This window comes from Pan paniscus, chromosome 5 (assembly GCF_029289425.2).
Source record: "Pan paniscus chromosome 5, NHGRI_mPanPan1-v2.0_pri, whole genome shotgun sequence".
NCBI lineage: Eukaryota > Metazoa > Chordata > Mammalia > Primates > Hominidae > Pan > Pan paniscus.
The window spans coordinates 41520745-41539237 of NC_073254.2; the positions used below are offsets into that span (position 1 = coordinate 41520745).

At 45.3% G+C, this 18493-nt stretch overlaps 1 pseudogene; it reads right to left on the bottom strand.

Annotated features, from left to right (window-relative positions):
• Nucleotides 1-16525, bottom strand: part of LOC129397932 (beta-glucuronidase-like) — a 62745-nt pseudogene extending 46220 nt beyond the window's left edge.
• Nucleotides 16526-18493: the final 1968 nt, after the last annotated feature.

Genomic DNA, 18493 nt, shown 5'->3' on the forward strand with positions numbered 1-18493 from the left:
GATAACATCTCTCTCCTTAAATTCAGTACATAAGAATTGATACCAACTGCAGTTAAACAGTGTCCACCTTATTTTGTTATATTTTACATATCAATGTGCTCAAAAACCCAGAATTAAAATTTAAAGAATCTTAGAATATTTTCTCACTTATTGACAGAATTACAGATTCAATTTTTCTGATAGTTTATATTCAGCCATTGCTCCAACTATCCCAGAGATCGAGGGAGGTCTCAATAACTTATGAAGCATCATTATGTATTAGACATATGATGGTTAAAATGCCAGCTCTTCAATTTTTCCTTTATTTAAAACGGGTTCCAGGCACACACTGCTGTGACAGCCCTTCCTTTGTAAAGAATAGAATCTGCGAACCTTATTCTCAAATTTTAAACCTAGAGCTGTATCCAAAAGCTACCTATAAAGTCATTTATTATGGGTTTTGCTTGACTCATTCTGAATACCACAGGGTAGTTTTAGAGTTTAGGGTTTCCACCAAGATATTTTCATTAAGCATATACTAAAATAGAGTTTTCTTACTGAATTTTTTTCAGCAAGTTTATAAATCTCAAGTGCAGAGCTTTCTGTAAGTTATTAATCAAAAATTAACTTTGTGAATATATCTACAGTATAATATATATACATAAATATATTATATACTATAAATTCTGAATTCCTGAAATTAAATACTAGTTTTATTATTAAGTCAATTGTCTAATTTCCCCTGGTAGGGACATCTGTATATTTCTAAACCAAACATTCCATTTTGTTATGTGTATCAGTTAAGATGACCTATACTATACTGCAGTAATAAATAACTTTCACATCTAAAACCAATTCAGTCTCTATAATAAGTTTACAAGGAGACTTAGTCATTTAGGAAGACAGCTGATAAAAACTCTGTCACAACTCATGCTAATACAGCTCATAAGGGACCATGGAAAGGCCTTGTAAAAATTCCTTCTATTCAAATGACATTGGTCAAAACAAGTAAAGTGGTTTCATTTACCTTCAAGCAGGATGAAATACTGCCATCTTATTATTTGTATAGTATGAGAAAAACTAAAGTATTTGTGAGCAGCCTAATAGTTACATGATTGATAACATTTGTATTCACAATAGTGCCAGTAATAGAACCCAGAAGTATATTATTTTTCCTTTCAAACTACCCATAAACGTACCCATTGATTAATCATTGTGGGTATATTTATTCAACGAAGAATATAGCACATAATACTTCCATCTGGTTTGATATTTTCTATGTGTGCATCAGAATTTCATGAGATGTTGTCAAATGTTATAATAAAATTAATAAGCTCAAAGCCCATGCATGACATTTAATCTATTCCAAAAGAATGCCATTATGAAACTTAGGAAATATAGTAATCAATCTTATCCATAGAGGATACCTTCCAAGACCCCCAGTGGTTGCCTGAAACTGTAGGTAGTTCAAATCCTATATATACTGTACTATGTATTTTTTTTCTATACATACATAGCTATGGTAAAGTTTAATTTATAAATTAGGCATAGTAAGTAACAACAATAAAAATGATAAAATAGAACATTTATAATGTACTGTAATAAAAGTAGATGAATGTGGTCTCTTACTCTCTCTCAAAATATCTTGTTGTTATACACTCACCTATTTTTAGACCTCAGTTGAATGCTGGTTAACTGAAACCAGGGAAAACAGCCATGTACCCGGGGTTGGGAGGGGGGGCGGGGGGAACTAAACATGCTTTCTTTATTCTGAAGTTCTGAAAATCCTAATAATTGAGTAACTTTATTCTTTCCCTGTGTAACTCCAGGCAATTTATTGAACCTCTATGCACCTAAGATTCAGGGATGCAATGAGAATGATAAAACTGCTCTATCAGCTGATTTATGTGAGAATTAAATCAGCCAATGCATGTAAATTCCTTAACTTGGTCCCACACAGAAAATTCTTTAACGTGTTAACCAATACTCTGTATGAAGTGAATGATATCATGTATATTATTTTGCAAACTCCTATTTTGCATATAGGTGCAGACATAGCTTCAGGTAAATACATGCAAACTAACTTATCTTTTAATATCTTAAAATTTTTCCATTATAAGGATACAAAAACTATTCTACCAATTACCTGTTGAAGAAACTCATGTTTAATTCCGGTTTATTTTGCCATCATAAACAATACTGTGAAAGCATTCTTGTATATCGAGGATCACATATATGCCTTTACTTCTGTAGGATAGATTCTTTTTAAAAATATTTTAACTTTTATTTTAGGTTCAAGGGTGGACTTTTAATCTAGGTGCTGAGACTAGCACATATGTATACTTTTGCACTATGAAAATATCAATAATTTTTTTCTCCAAGTGTAGTAACTTACAGTTTCACTAAAGTATATAAGATTTTCCAGGTTCATTGAAATTCCCTAAGAAATACTATACACTCTTATGGTAAAAAATATATGTATAAAATTTATATTAGATTTCCGCATGTATGAATTTAATAAAGCAAATTTATAATTTTGCCAGAAGCCCAGCACAGTGCCTAGAATGTATAATTTCACGTATATTTTAGTTAAAATATTATAATTATGCCAATTGAGGGATGTATAATATTAGTAATAAACACTGAAATTACAAATATACTACTTCTGATATTATCAGGCCTAACAAAAACAAACTTGGTTGAATGTTATAAAATCAGTTAGACATAAAAACATTATTATTAGCTATTACCCACTACATATTTTTCAAAATTCTGTTGTTGATTTAACTCATTTGCTAGATTAATATAATCATCTCATTCAAGACCATAAAATCAATTTCCCATTTGTTTTATTTTATCTATATCTATGACAAACACTTTAAACCAAAATTTGAAGTGAATGTATTATAAAATAATTAGTATAAAATAAAAGCTATTCAAAAGACATATACTTCTATTGTATGGATATGTAAAATGAGTAAGAATGAGTAAAATGAGTAAGAAAAACTTTTTGTGTTAGCCACTGGGATTTTCGGTTTGTGTATTACTTTAGCATATTATCTCATTTTGAATGCTATAGTTTAGGACACTAGTTTAAACTACTGAAGTTAAAATGTTCTCCTTATTTCAGAGGATAGAAGGATCTTACAGTGACAGACATCCATTAGTAAGAATTAATTTCTAGAGATAAAGTGAATACAGTAACCAAAGTGTCAGTAGAGTCAGCATGGTCAAAATAGTCTACATGGGAAATGTTTGGTGGCTCTTAGTTGATCATGGAGTCTCTAGAACCAAAAGTTAGGAATGCCAATTAAGTTTCGATTTGGCTTATATGATCTCAAATCTTCAGGTTTACAAAACATATCTTGAGCCACCACCCAGCTCTGTCACCGAGGCTGGAGTGCAGTGGCACCATCTCAGCTCACTGCAGCCTCCGCCTCCAAGGTTTAAGCGATTCTCATGCCTCAGCCTCCTGAGTAACTGGGACAACAGGTACTCACCACCATGCAGGGATTTTTTTTCTATTTTTTTGTAGAGACACGGTTTCACCATGTTGGCCAGGCTACTCTCGAACTCCTGACCTCATGATCCGCCCATCTCGGCCTCCCAAAGTGCTGGGATTACAGGCGTGAGCCACTGCGCCCGGCCCATTTTTTCTTTTCACCCACCTCGGCCTCCCAAAGTGCTGGGATTACAGGCGTGAGCCACTGCACTGAGCCTACAGCTCATTTCTTACCACATAAAGCTTTGCACCTCTCCACAAAACTGCCATCAGGGATGTCCCCAGAAACCATTCATCCCAGGTGCCACGCAGAGAAGAGTTTCTTGTTCTCCTTTTCCCTTTACCTCTTCCCTCTCACCTCATCATGTTCATTCATTCATCCCTTTTCCATTCTCACTTTTAAGCTTTAACCTTTCAAAAGCCTATCTTCCCCTATAAGTAATGTATTGTAACTCCCGCCATCACCATATCGTTCTCCAACCAACCAAACTGCCATCCTGAGTTTATGGAAAGTCCATAAACTAAGAAGAAATGGGAAACATTCATTGCTAACTTGGCAGCCCCTCATCCACCGTACGTGAGAGCACAGATCTTATTGTCTTTGAAGACCCTTTCTTTTTTTTTTTTTTTTTTTTTTTTGAGAAGCAGTCTCACTGTCGCCCAGGCTGGAGTGCAGTGGCACAATCTCGGCTCACTGCAAGCTCCAACTCCTGGGTTCACGCCATTCTCCTGCCTCAGCCTCCCGAGCAGCTGGGACTACAGGCGCCCGCCACCACACCTGGCTGATTTTTTTTGTATTTTCAGTAGAGACAGGGTTTCACTGTTAGCCGGGATGGTCTCGATCTCCTGACCTCATGATCTGCCTGCCTCGGCCTCCCAAAGTGCTGGGATTACAGGCATGAGCCACCGTGCCCAGCTCCTTTTTTTTTTTTTTTAAAGACAGGTCTCACTCTGTTGCCCAGGCTCAAGTGCAGTGGTGTAATCACAGCTTACTGCAGCCTCCAACTCCTGTGCTCAGGCTATCCGCCTGCCTCAGCCTCCCAAGCAGCTAGGACTACAGGCACACACCACCACACCTAGCTAATCTGTTTAGTTTTTGTAGAGATGGGGGTCCTGCTATGCTGAACAGGCTGGTCTCGAACTCCTGGCCTCAAGCAATCCTCCCACTTTGGCCTCCCAAAGTGCTGGGATGACAGGCATGAGCCACCATGCCTGGTCTGAAGACTTTTAAATGCTGCCATATTCAAGACACGTTGAAACTCACCTGTATTCGATGAGCCTGCTTTTCGCAAATGAGTAACATAAAACAGACTGAAATACCTTAAGCTTCTCAGCCTTTTACCCTCCTCTGGAATAATGAGTGTATCCCAAAAGTAAATCCATAATGAGGTCCAGTTTTTCCTTCCTCCTTGGCTATGAAATAGACAAGAAAAAGGCAAGCTAGCCATTTCCATCTCACTATAGCAGACTCTCATGTTTGCTTTTTGACCGTATGTGGGAAGCGGGGGCCTGACTGCTTTCCTACTGCCTAAGCACAACTTACTTTTCCTAGGAAATTCTCAACGCAACCTACATGGATTAAACCAGCTTTCCCCCTTTGTTTCCAATATTCTTACAGCCAAAATGTCCAGAATGGGCAAGGCAACCTGAAAAAATGAGGACGGGTACATTATCCCATGCGCTAAACTGCCACTTACACTGGTTAGTCATGAAATCGGCAAAATTCCAGATGAGCTCTCCAACCACGTATTTTCTGCGTTTTTGATCCAGACCCAGATGGTACTGCTCTAGCAGACTTCTCTGGTACTCTTCACTGAACATCAGAGGTGGATCCTGGGATTCAAGGCAAAGAGAATTAAGAGTAAGAACTGGCAGAATTGTAAATGTTAGATAAAAATAAAGATCCACTTGATGGTGACCAAAATATCTGTCCTCACTGGGGGCTGTAGTGACTGCAGGACTCACTGATGCTAGGGTAAAGACAGCCAGGGAGAAACTGGAAATCATCATTCTCAGTAAACTATCGCAAGAACAAAAAACCAAACACCGCATATTCTCACTCATAGGTGGGAATTGAACAATGAGATCACATGGACACAGGAAGGGGAATATCACACTCTGGGGACTGTTGTGGGGTGGGGGGAGGGGGGAGGGATAGCATTGGGAGATATACCTAATGCTAGATGACGAGTTAGTGGGTGCAGCACACCAGCATGTCACATGTATACGTATGTAAGTAACCTGCACAATGTGCACATGTACCCTAAAACTTAAAGTATAATAATAAAAAAATACAAAAAAAAAGACAGCCAGGGAATGATGTAACCCAGAATTAAAAAGGAGGTTTAAAAAAAAACATCAATTAGTAACTGCTTTATTTATAAATATAATCTGATACTCAATTTTTCTTACTTTTCCATCTCTATCTGCTGATACAGTCTTAAGGCTGAACTACACTAGAAGGAAAAATATGTCTTTAGGTCAGGCGCGCTGGCTCATGTCTGTCATCCAAGCACTTTGGGAGACCGAGGTGGGAGGACTGCTTGAGCCTAGGAGTTCAAGACTAGCCTACAAAAAGTACAAAAGTTAGCCAAGCATGGAGGCACACACCTGTGGTCCCAGCTACTTGGGAGGCTGAGGTGGGAGGACTGCTTCAGTCCCGGAGGTCAAAGCTGTGGTGAGCTGTGTTTGCACCACTACACTCCAGCCTGGGTGACAGAACAAGACCCTATCTCATGAATGAATGAATGAATGAATGAATGTAAAATGAAATTAAACTAAACCAGGCTGGGCATGGTAGCTCAGGTCTGTAATCCCAGCACTTTGGGAGGTCGAGGCAGGAGGACCACTTGAGCTCAGGAGTTCAAGATCAGCCTAGGCAACACAGTGAAACCCAGTCTCTATAAAAAGGCTAAATATTTGCTAGGTGTAGTGGCGCATGCCTGTGGCTCCAGCTACTTGGGGGGCCGAAGAGGAAGGATCACTTGAGCCCAGGAGGTTGAGCAGTGAGCTGTGATTACGCCACTGCACTCCAGCCTGGGCAACAGAGTGAGGCTGTCTCAAAAAAAAATTTTTTTTAATTAAACCAAATAAATTCAGTTATCCTAGTCATACATCAAGACCTCAATAGCCACATGTAGCTAGTGGCTACCATTTCAGACAGTGCAGACATGGGGCATTTCCATCATTGCAAAGGTTCTTTTTTGAAACAAGGTCTCACTCTGTCACCCAGGTGGGAGTACAGTGGTGCAATTATGGCAGACTGCAGCCTTGACCTACTGGGCTCAAACAGTCCTCCTACCTCAGCCTCCCAAGTAGCTGGGACTGGAGGCAAGCACGACCATACCCAACTATTTTTTTTTTTTTTTTTTTTTTTGAGACGGAGTCTTGCTCTGTCACCCAGGCTGGAGTGCAGTGGCACAATCTCGGCTCACTGCAACCTCCACCTCCCCAGTTCAAGCGATTCTCCTGCTTTAGCCTCCTGAGTAGCTGGGATTACAGGTGCATGCCACCACACCCAGCTAATTTCTGTGTTTTCTTAGTAGAGACGGGGTTTCACCATGTTGCTCAGGCTGGACTTGAACTCTTGGCCTCGTGATCCACCCACCTCAGCCTCCCAAAGTGCTGGGATTACAGGCGTCAGCCACTGCACCCAGCCACAACTCACCTTAAATATTTTGTAGAGATGGGGTCCATGTTGTGCAGACTGGTCTCAAACTCCTGGGCTCAAGAGATCTTCTGACCTCGGTCTCCCAAAGGGCTAGCATTCCAGGTGTGAGCCACCACACCCAGCACTGCAGAGGTTCTATCAATGCTCACCTAGACCCTCTCGAGTTTCTTAAGAATTCAGAACTGGGGCTGGGCATGGTGGCTCATGCCTGTAATTCCAGCACTTTGGGAGGCCAAGGCAGGTGGATCGCTTGAGGTCAAAAGTTCAAGACCAGCCTGACCAACATGGTGAAACCTCATCTCTACTAAAAAAAAAAAAAAAAAAAAAAATTAGGTGAGCATGGTGGTGCATGCCTGTAATCCAAGCTACTTGGGAGGCTGATGCAGGAGAATTGCTTGAACCTGGGAGGCGGAGGTAGCAGTGAGTCAAGATTGCACCACTACACTCCAGCCTGGGCGACAAGTGAAACTCCTCCTCAAAGGAGAAAGAATTCAGAGCTGGTTACCTTTTCAAAGAGAATGAACAAGGGTGCATATCCACAAACCATTTCCTCCTACTTGACTAGTTTGCAGAAGTGTCATTCTGTAAGCACGATAAATTTAAGGGTGCAAACAGAACAGTGCAGTCCACTGTGGGTGGCTGTTCCCTGTGTGTCAACGGGAGTCCCAGGAGCTATGACAAAAGACTGTGAGCTGGCTGGGGAGGGGACAAGGGGCTGGATGGGGTTCAGGAATCCACATGAAAAAAAAACCCACAAGACAAAGCAACATAACTTTGGTGAGAAGGACAAAAAATGAGATGGATAAACAAATGAGGCCAGGCCAGGCATGGTGGCTCAGGCCTGTAATCCCAGGATTTTGGGACGCCGAAGCAGGCAAATCACTTGACGTCAGGAGCTCGAGACCAACCTGGCCAACATGGCAAAACCCCACCTCTACAAAAATACAAAAATTAGCTGGGCATGGTGGCGGGTGCCTGTAATCCCAGCTACTTGGGAGGTTGAGGCAGGACAATCGCTTGAGCCCAGGACGTGGAGGTTGCAGTGAGCTGAGATCACACCATTGCACTTCAGCCTGGGTGACAGAGTGAGACTCCAACTCAAAAAAAAAAAAAAAAAGAAAAAAAAAAAGACAAAGTGAGTGATTAAACATGGCTCTAAGATCTCACCCATGCCCTCAATAGGTATTATTTAGCATGTGCTGTGTCAGCTATTGCAGAGTACCTGGGAAACAACAATAAATAGGACTCCTGTCTCCTGAGCCCACAGTCCGATCAAAGAGAGAGCCAAAGAAATAACAACGGTGCCTAGCGAGAATGTTGGGAGAGCCAGGTTCCAGCTGCAACAGGGCAGAACATGGGGAAGGTTCCCTCTGCCTGGGGCAGGCGGGGTAAACCTCCCCACAGAGGGGACAGCTATGAGGAGACTCAGACGTCAAATAGGAATCTTTTCAGCCACGTGTCGTGACTCATGCCTGTATTCCCAGTACTTTGGGAGTCCAAGACAGGAGGTGAAGACCAGCCTCATAGCGAGACTGCATCTCTACAAAATATTTTAAAACTAGGCTGCACATGGTGGTGCACGCCTGTAGTCCCAGCTACTCAGGAGGCTGAGGCAGGGGAATCGCTTCAGCCCAGGAGTTCGAGGCTGCAGTGAGCTATGATGACACCACCACACTCCAGCCTGGGCAACAGAACAAGACCCTGTCAGGAAAAAAATTAAAAATAAAAAAAAGGCTAGCACAGTGGATCGCACCTGTTAATCCCAGCACTTTGGGAGGCCAAGGCAAAAAGGTCAATTGAGTCCAGGAGTTTGAGACCAGCCTGGGCAACATAGCAAGACCCTATCTCTAAAAAAAATAAAAAGAAAAGGATCTTTTAGTTGGTGATTATGGTGCCAACATGGGCATTCCAGGCAGAAAGAATAGCTCAAGCAAGAGCAGGAGAGCAAATGAGGGCAGTGGAAACAGATCAGTGGCCAGGAGTGAGAAGAGAAGAGGATGAAAACCCAGGAGAGAGAGCAGAGGACACTGAGTGTCCTGACTAGGGGTTAGGACTTTGTCCTATGGGCCTGGGGGAGCCAATGATAGGACTCAAAAATTTTGATTTGTGGCCAGGCACAGTGGCTCACACCTGTAATCCCAGCGCTTTGTGAGCCTGAGGCAGGAGGATCACTTGATCCCAGGAATTCAAGACCAGCCCAGGGAACACAACAAGGCCCCATCTCTACAAAAGTAAAAAAAAATTAGCCAGGCATGTTGGCCTGTGCCTATGGTCCCACCTACTCAGGAGGCTGAGGTGGGAAGATCGCTTGGGCCCAGGAGGTTAAGGCTGTAGTGAGCAGTGATCGCACTACCGCACTCCAGCTTGGGTGACAGAGAGAGAGGCAGTCTCAAAAACACACAAAAAATTGGATTTGTTAGAAAGACCACTTGGGCACGGGTGATAGGAGGCTGTCTGGAAACAAGGCCAGTAAGGAGTCCACCTTTGAGGACCAAGCGAGTGGGTCAGAGGCCTGGCTGCTGGTGAGAAGGGAACGTGGACAGGGTAGCGGGAGGTGAGCCCAAAGCTGAAGCAAGGGGAGCACTGCAGTGGGCGCAGGGCAGGGTGGGGGAGGCAAGTGGCATCTCTGCCCAGAGAGAATACACAAGCAGAAAGTTCAACACCGCTTACCTGGTGAAACCCTACAAGCGTTTCCACTCCATATGTGCTCTGAATAATGGGATTGTGATGTCTTACACCAATTCTCAAACTGGGTGGCCAGCTGCAGCTGAATCAACTCCAGGTGCCCGTAGTTGCGATACCAAGAGTAGTAGCTGTTCACACGGATCACATCCACATACAGAGCCTAGGACCAGAGCAGCAGAGCCCGTTCAGCAACCACAAGACCGCATGACTCAGTACTCACATGCTGTGGGGGCTCCTCTGACAGAGAAGGTAAGAAGGGGATGTAATCCCAGCATTCCGGGAGGCTGAGGCAGGAGGGTGGCTTGTGGCCAGGAGTTCGAGACCAGCCTGGGCAACACAGCAAGACCCCAGCTCTACAAAAAATAGTATCAAGAAAATTAGCACGGCACAGTGGCTCATGCCTGTAATCCCAGCACATTGGGAGGCCAAGGTGGGAGGATCACTTGAGCCCAGGAGTTTGAGACCAGCCTGGGCAACATCGTAGGACTCCATTTCTACAAAACAAAACAAAAAGCCTAGAACGGGAAGAGCTGCCTCTCGGGGCTGAGAACATCCAACTGCACCAATTTAGATCCTGAAATTACCCTGCCCCACCAGCATAAAACATGGTCACAAAGTGGCCCAAAGGAGGCAGGCCTGTGATTGCACACTGACGCTCATGACGTGTGCAGCTGGGAAGGGCTGTGAGAGGCAGAGCAGCTGCCAACACGCAGTCCTCAGCCAAAACCCAGGGCCCCCGCCACTGGAACTGATTCCTCTCCAGGCAGCACTCCCAGCACTGGGCATCCCCTCACCTTGCCCTGGAGAAGCGCTCCCACCCAAGGGGCCAATGCACTCATTCTCGCAGATAATCTTTTTTCGCTTTGTTTGGAAGACAGAGTCTCGCTCTGTTGCCCAGGCTAGAATGGAGTGGCACAATAGTGCAACCTCTGCCTTCCACGATCAAGCGCAGGCGTGGTGGCATGTGCCTGTTATCCCGGCTACCTGGGAGGCTGAGGCAGGAGAATTGCTTGAACCTGGGAGGCGGAGGTTGCAGTGAGCTGAGACTGTGCCACTGCACTCCAGCCTGGGCAACAGAGCAAGACTCTATCTTTAAAAAAAAAAAAGAATGCTAGTATCAGCCAGGCACGGTGGCTCATGCCTGTAATCCCAGCACTTTAGGAGGCTAAGGCAGGAGGATCACTTGAGCTCAAGAGTTTGAGACTGGCCTGGGCAACATAGTGAGATCCCATCTCTACAAAAACATTTAAAATTAGCCGGGCACAGTGGTGTATACCCGGAGTCCCAGCTACTTGGAAGGCTGAGGCAAGAGGGTTGCTTAGGCCCAGGAATTCAAGGCTGCAGTGAGCTGTGATCACACCACTGCACTCCAGCCAGAGCAACAGAGTAAGACCTTGCCTTCACAAAAAAAAAAAAAAAAAAAAAAAAAAAAAACTCAGGTTCCAACCCTGGAGTTACTAAATCGGGATCTCAGAATGCAGAGATCTGGCATTTCAATAAAACTTCCCCTGGAGATTCTGATCAGCCAGGTTTGGGCCAGATGAACTCTAGGCTCACTTAAACCTTTGACATTTTATGAGTCTATTAAATCGAGTACAAAAAATGCTGAGTCCAAACTGAGCAAATAAATCCCATCTTCCTATGCCCAGCCTCCTTGGATTCAGAAAGCCACACTGCCTGGAGAGTAAGCAGAGAGAGAATTGTCATTAACCCAAAGACCATCTTTGAAAACAGACTGGCTGTGGCTGAGTGCGGTGGCACACGCCTGTAACCCCAGCCCTTTGGAAGGCCGAGGCAGGAGGATCACTTGAGCCCAGGAGTTCGAGACCAGCCTGGGCAACATGGCAAGACCCTGTCTCTATCTTTCTAAGTAAAACAAAATAAAAAGCTCAGACTGGCAGCACATGGTTCTTTCCAGCTGTTCCCATGAGCAGGCTACAGGACAAGCCCAGGCAAAGGCAGGGAGAAATGGGGTGGGGACCCCCAGGCTCACCCCCTTGTCTGCTGCGTAGGTGGAGTTGGTCACAAAGGTCACAGGCTGGGAGGGGTCCAAGGCTTTGGTGTGAGCAATCACCATCCTGTCCACAAAAGAGAGAAGACACAGGTTCCGTCAGTCCGGGAAAGGCTCAGACACCCTCCCATCCTCTCTGTCCCATCTTCCCCTGACAGAACACAACTGGGGGCCAGGCATGATGGCTCACATCTGTAATCCCAGCACTTCAGGAGGCTGAGGCAGGCAGATCACTGAGGTCAGGAGTTCAAGAACAGCCTGGCCAACATGGCAAAACCCCATTTCTACTAAATATACAAAAATTAGCCAGGCATAGTGGCACGCATCTGTAACTCCAGCTACTCGGGAGGCTGAGGCACAAGAATTGCTTGAACCCGGGAGGTGGAGGTTGCAGTGAGCCGAAATCACGCTACTGCACTCCAGCCTGGGCCACAGAGCAAGACCCTGCCCCAAAACAAACAAACAAACAAACAAAAAGAAAGAAAAGAAAAAAAAAACAACAAAGCACAGAGCCGCTGCTTTCTTCCCTAACTTGAGATGTGTTTTACATAAGGGCACGTTCCTCTAGTCCTAGACCAAGCTCTCTAACATCACTCTTTCTCCCCCACCCCTGAATCCAATTCCCCCAGAGGCGTAGCCACCCTGCCAGGTACACAGAGCTGAGGTCACTGGACTGAACACTGCCAAAAATGAGGTTCGCTTCCTGAAATAACTCTTGAACACAGGAGTGAATGGGCTGTGGATTCAGGTGGAATATTTATTAATGCATCAAGCAAACAGGTAGTGCGAGGTGGGAGGTAGGCACGGGGCTGGGTGCTAGGTGCTCAGTAATGACTCAAATCTAAGTCCACAGGTCCTGGGCAGTGGGAGTGGAGATGCATGCACAGAAAAATGGTGCAAGTGCCAGGCGAGGTGGCTCACGCCTAGAACCCCAGCACTTTGGGAGGCTTACTTGAGACCAGGTGCTTGAGACCAGCCTGGGCAACATAGCAAGACCTTGTTTCTACAACAAATTTAAAAATTAGGGCCGGGCATGGTGGCTCAAGCCTGTGAGCACTTTGGGAGGCCAAGGCAGGTGGATCACGAGGTCAAGAGTTCGAGACCAGCCTGGCCAACATGGTGAAACCCCATCTCAACAAAAAATAAAGAAGAAAACTAGCTGGGCATGGTGGCGTGAGCCTGTAATCCCAGCTACTCGGGAGGGTGAGGCAGGAGAACTGTTTGAACCCAGGAGGTAGAGGATGCAGTGAGCCAAGATCGCCAACACTGCTCTCCAGCCTGGGCGACAGAGCAAGACTCTGACTCGTGGGGAAAAAAAATATTAAAATGTAGCCTGGCAAGGCAGCGCACGTCTGTGGTCCCAGCTATTTGGGAGGCTGAGTGGGGAGGATCGCTTAAGACCAGGAGGTCGAGATGGCAACGAGCTATGACTGCACCACTGCACTCCAGCCTGGGCAACAGAGTGAGACCCTGACTCTGAAAAACAAACAATGAAAGAAATGTTGCGAATGGAAATGACAAGTGGTGGCAGGAATTGGGCACTCTATGAGACAACAGACACATCCCGGATTGGAGAGTCAGGGACAGGCTCTTAGAAGAAATGGCCTTCATGCTGAGTCAAGTTAACCAGGAGGGATGAAGGGAAGAGGCTCCCAACAGAGGGACCAGTCCGTGCTCAGAGCTCCCAGCATCTGCCCAAGGCCTCCACAGAACAGACTGTTGTGTTTTTGTTTTGTTTTGTTTTTTTGAGATACAGAGTCTCATTCTGTAGCCCAGGCTGGAATGCAGTGGCATTATCTCAGCTCACTGCAATCTCTGCCTCCTGGTTCACCTGAGGCGATTCTCCTGCCTCAGCCTACCTAGTAGCTGGGATTACAGACGTCCACCACCATGCCCAGCTAATTTTTGTATTTTTAGTAGAGACAGGATTCACTACCTGTTGACCAGGCTGGTCTCGAACTCCTGACCTCAGGTGATCCACCCACCTCAGCCTCCCAAACTGCTGGGATTACAGGCGTGACCCACTGCATCCAGCCTAGACTGTTGTTGAAGCTGGTTTTCTTCTTCTTTCCTCAGTTCTTTTCTTCTACATCTTCCCCCCATCATTGCTCTGCCCATCCGAAGGCTGTGGCTGGCACAGGACAGAACAGAACCTCCTAGCCTCAAGTTCCAAACCCACACTCTCCAATAGCCAGGCTCTCAGATGGGAAGCTTCAAAGCCTTGTGACAGCCTGGCTGAACCTCTCCAGCCTGGGCGCTCCCTCCATTTCCTGCCCCAGAAACAGGCATCTCCTCTGGCCACCTCCCAAAGCCTGTCTGGAAGCCTCAGGCACCCGCTCCTGGAAGCCTGTACGATTCACAACAAAGGGCCTGTCCACCCAGTCGTGCTGAGCACACCCCTATTCCCCCGAGCTCTGAATTGTCCTTTGCCCAGGCTAGGACAACATCTCAGAGCCTTCTGCCTGCTGCAGACTCGGCTCAGCCCAAATCACTCCATGAAACTGGGGTGTGGCATCTGCCTCAAGGAGCATTTCTACAACCTCTGCTGCCTCTACCACAAATGAAACTGGCTCTCACCCACTGGCTCTCGGTGACGGGCACAGTGCGGAGCCCCATAGGGAGTGTGTAGAAGTCAAAGGCCCCAGTGACTTCTGTGCAGTCAGCCGCACCTATGACAGCCAAAGCGCCAGGTGTGAGCGCCCCGACAGCCTGAGCCCCATCTGGCCTGCCCTACAGCAGGAAGACCCCTTGTGCATGCACCCCAGCAGTCGCCTCTGGGCCTGCAGAGAAGCAGCAATCAGAGGCTCTGCCCTTCACTGGCTGACCCTGGGACCTGCCCTTCAAAATCAGGCCTTCTCCTTGACCAGACGAGGTGGCTCATGCCTGGAATCCCCACACTTTGGGAGGCTAAGGCAGGAGGATCACCTGAGTCCAGGAGTTCAAGACCAGCCTGGGCAACAGAGTAAGACCCCAACTCTACAAAAAGGATTTTTTTTTTGAGACAGTCTCACTCTGTCACCCAGGATAGAGTGCAGTGGCATGATCTCAATTCACCGCAGCCCCTGCCTCCTGGGTTCAAGCAATTCCCCTGCCTCAGCCTCCCGAGTAGCTGGGATAACAGACGTGCACCATCATGCCCTGCAAATTTTCATATTTTAGTAGAGACGGGGTTTCACCATGTTGGCCAGGCTGGTCTCCAACTCCTGGCCTAAAGTGATCCGCCCGCGTCAGCCTCCCGAAGTGCTGGGATTACAGGCGTGAGCCACCATGCCCGGCCTACAAAAAAAATTTTTTTAATTAGCCAGGCATGGTGGCATGTGCCTGTAGTCCCAGCTACTCAGGAGGCCAAGGTAGGAGGATTGCAGCTCAAAGCTGCAGTGAGCTGTGATCAGGCCATTGCATTCCAGCCTGGGTGACAGAGTGAGACCATCACAAATAAATAAATAAATAAATAAATAAATAAATAAATAAAAAATCTGGGCCTCCCACCAAGGGTGGGAAACATCAGAAAGCTCAGAGGACCACACCTGCCCGTTCACCTGCCCTGGGCTCCTGCTGAAGCCAGGGCTACCAGATGGGGGCAAAAGACCTCCCTTAAGCAAGTCCCAAACCACCATTACCTCCCACGAGTACAGGTAGGTGGGGTGTTCGTGCATCAGGTACGGCCACCAGAGGTTGGCACCCAGCACCTTCAGCTGGCCCTGGGTCCCAGCCTGGTTGTCCACGACTTTGTTTTCTGCATTCAAAAGACACACTTCCAACTTGAACTGGTTACTGCACTTGACGGAGATCTGGTAATTCACCAGCCCTGCAGGAGGCAAGAGAGACCAGGGCTTAGGGAGGGACATGACCTGGGTCACACAAACGGGAATACCCCACAATGACCACTCCCAGGCACTCTCATTTGCTTCTGTTGCTTTTTTTTTTTTTTTTTTTTAAGATAGAATCTCGCTCTGTCGCCCAGGCTGGAGTGCAGTGGCATGATCTGGACTCACTGAAACCTCTGCCTCCCATGTTCAAGTGATTCTCCTGCCTCAGCCTCTGGAATAGCTGGGATTACAGGCACCTGCCACCACATCCAGCTAATTTTTGTATTGTTAGTAGAGACGGGGTTTCACCACATTAGCCAGGATGGTCTTGATCTCCTGACCTCGTGATCCACCTGCCTCGGCCTCCCAAAGTGCTGGGATTACAGGCTTGAGCCACCGTGCCCGGCCCTGAACCAATGCGCCCGGCCCGCTTTTTTTAAATTTAATTTTTTAATTTTTTTTTTGAGATGGAGTCTCACTCTGTCACCCAGGCTGGAGTGTAGTGCTGCGATCCTGACTCACTGCAACCTCCACCTCTGGAGTTCAGGTGATTCTCCTGCCTCAGCCTTCCGAGTACCTGGGAATACAGGAATGCACCACCATGCCCGGCGAATTTTTGTATTTTTAGTAGAGATGGAGTTTTGCCATGTTGGCCAGGCTGGTCTCGAACTCCTGAACTCAGGTGATCCACCCGCCTCAGTCTCCCAATAGATTAGATAAATTATTAATGAATTGCTTCCTTTAACACCCTATTCATTGAATTTCCCAGTAAACCACAATTACTAATTACTCCTGAAATCAGAAAAGAGGTTAAAAAGATTTTATAACAGTATCCTAGGAAATCTACTACTTTCAAGTAATAGTAGTTGAATTACCAAAACCCGTCACTCAAGCCAATGACTACAATTAAGATATCAGTAACATTTCCTAGATAAATAAAGTCAATTAATTATATTTGCATCTGGGAAATACAGAAAGTACATATAAGCCATGATTTTGAAGTCAAAAGAGAGAGAATATTTGGCAAGGAGGGGTAAGTTATAGTATGTAATTATAACATATAGTAGTTTTTTGTATGCTGGTAACTAATTTTAATTTCCTACATTTTTATGTAGATTTCTGCTATTCTTGTCCTATTTTCCTAATCATCTTTCTATATGGATGACTACATAAGTCTGAGAATATCAAAAGAGACAGACACAGAACCAATCGGATTCCTTTCTTCTTGAAGCTTCTGCACAGCAAAAGAAACTATCAACAGAGTGAACAGACAACCTACAGAATGAGAGAAAATTTTTGCAACAATGCATGTGACAAAGATCTAATGTCCAACACTGATAAGGAACTTAAACAAATTTACAAGAAAAAAAAACTCATTAGAAAGTGGGCAAAGGACATAAACAGACACTTCAAAAGAAGACACACATGCGGCCAACAAGCATATGAAAAAAAGCTCAATATCACTGATCATTAGAGAAATGCAAATCAAAACCACAATGGCATACCATCTCACACCAGTCAGAATGGTTATTATGAAAAAGTCAACGCCAGGCATGGTGGCTCATGCCTATAATCCCAGCACTTCAGGAGGCCAAGGCAGGCAGATCGCCTGAGGTCAGGAGTTCCAGACCAGCCTGGACAACCTGGCGAAACCCCGTCTCTACTAAAAATACAAAAATTAGCCCAGCGTGGTGGCGGGCGCCTGTAATCCCAGCTACTCAGGATGCTGAGGCAGGAGAATCGCTTGAACCCGGGAGGCAGAGGTTGTAGTGAGCCGAGATCATGCCACTGCATTCTCCAGCTTAGGTGACAGAGCGAGACTCTGTCTCAAAAAAAAAAAAAAAAATTTGAATTTTGTTTAAATCGCTAACACATACTGGGCATTTAATAACAAAAAAAAGGACATGAGATTGTGATCCTTATGAGGGTTTGAGAGGCATTTCACTAGGGTTCAACATAGAGCAGTCTGAAACATACTGTAATAATTTAATCCAATGGCTCATCTACAGCACCTAAAAAGGTTACAGCAGATTCTCATTATTCAGTGTAGTTACGGTCTAGAAAGTTCCATGAACAAATAAAAAGTTAGGTTTCAGCAAGCTACTGGTCACATTTTTGTAAGCTTACCAACACCTACTTTTGTTGTATGTGTGCTTATTTAATATATATTGTTGGCCAGGCACAGTGGTTAATGCCTGTAATCCCAGCACTTTGGGAAGCCAAGGCGGGCAGATCATTTGAGGTCTGGAGTTCGAGACCAGCCTGGCCAACGTGGTGAAACCCCGTCTCTACTAAAACTACAAAAAAAAAAAAAAAATTAGCCAGGCATGGTGGTGCATGCCTGTAGTCTTAGCTACTTGGGAGGCTAAGGCAGGGGAATCGCTTGAACCCAGGAGGCAGAGGTTGCAGTGAGCCAAGACTGCACCACTGCACTCCAGCCTGAGCAACAGAGTGAGACTCTATCTCAAAAAATAATAATAATAATTAATTAAATGAATGAAAAAATAAATAATATACATTGTTCATTCATTAACATTGAACAGCCAATGGCACTACAGCACTCATGCCTGAATGGAGTTTATTTAATGCATGTATTTTCTCTGTAAGGCACATCACAGACTTCTTGGACTTGTGAATGCTAAGCAGCACTTCAGCACTATGCTTGGGGGTTAATTTAAATGGCAAAACAACCAACAAACAGTACAAAAATAGGAAAAGCATGGCATTAAATAGACCACAAAAAGGATACCTGACTATTGTATGAGAGCTGAAAAAGAAGGCAGAATATCATCCTGTTCAAACTCAAATTCTTTGACACTCTATGCAAACACATGACT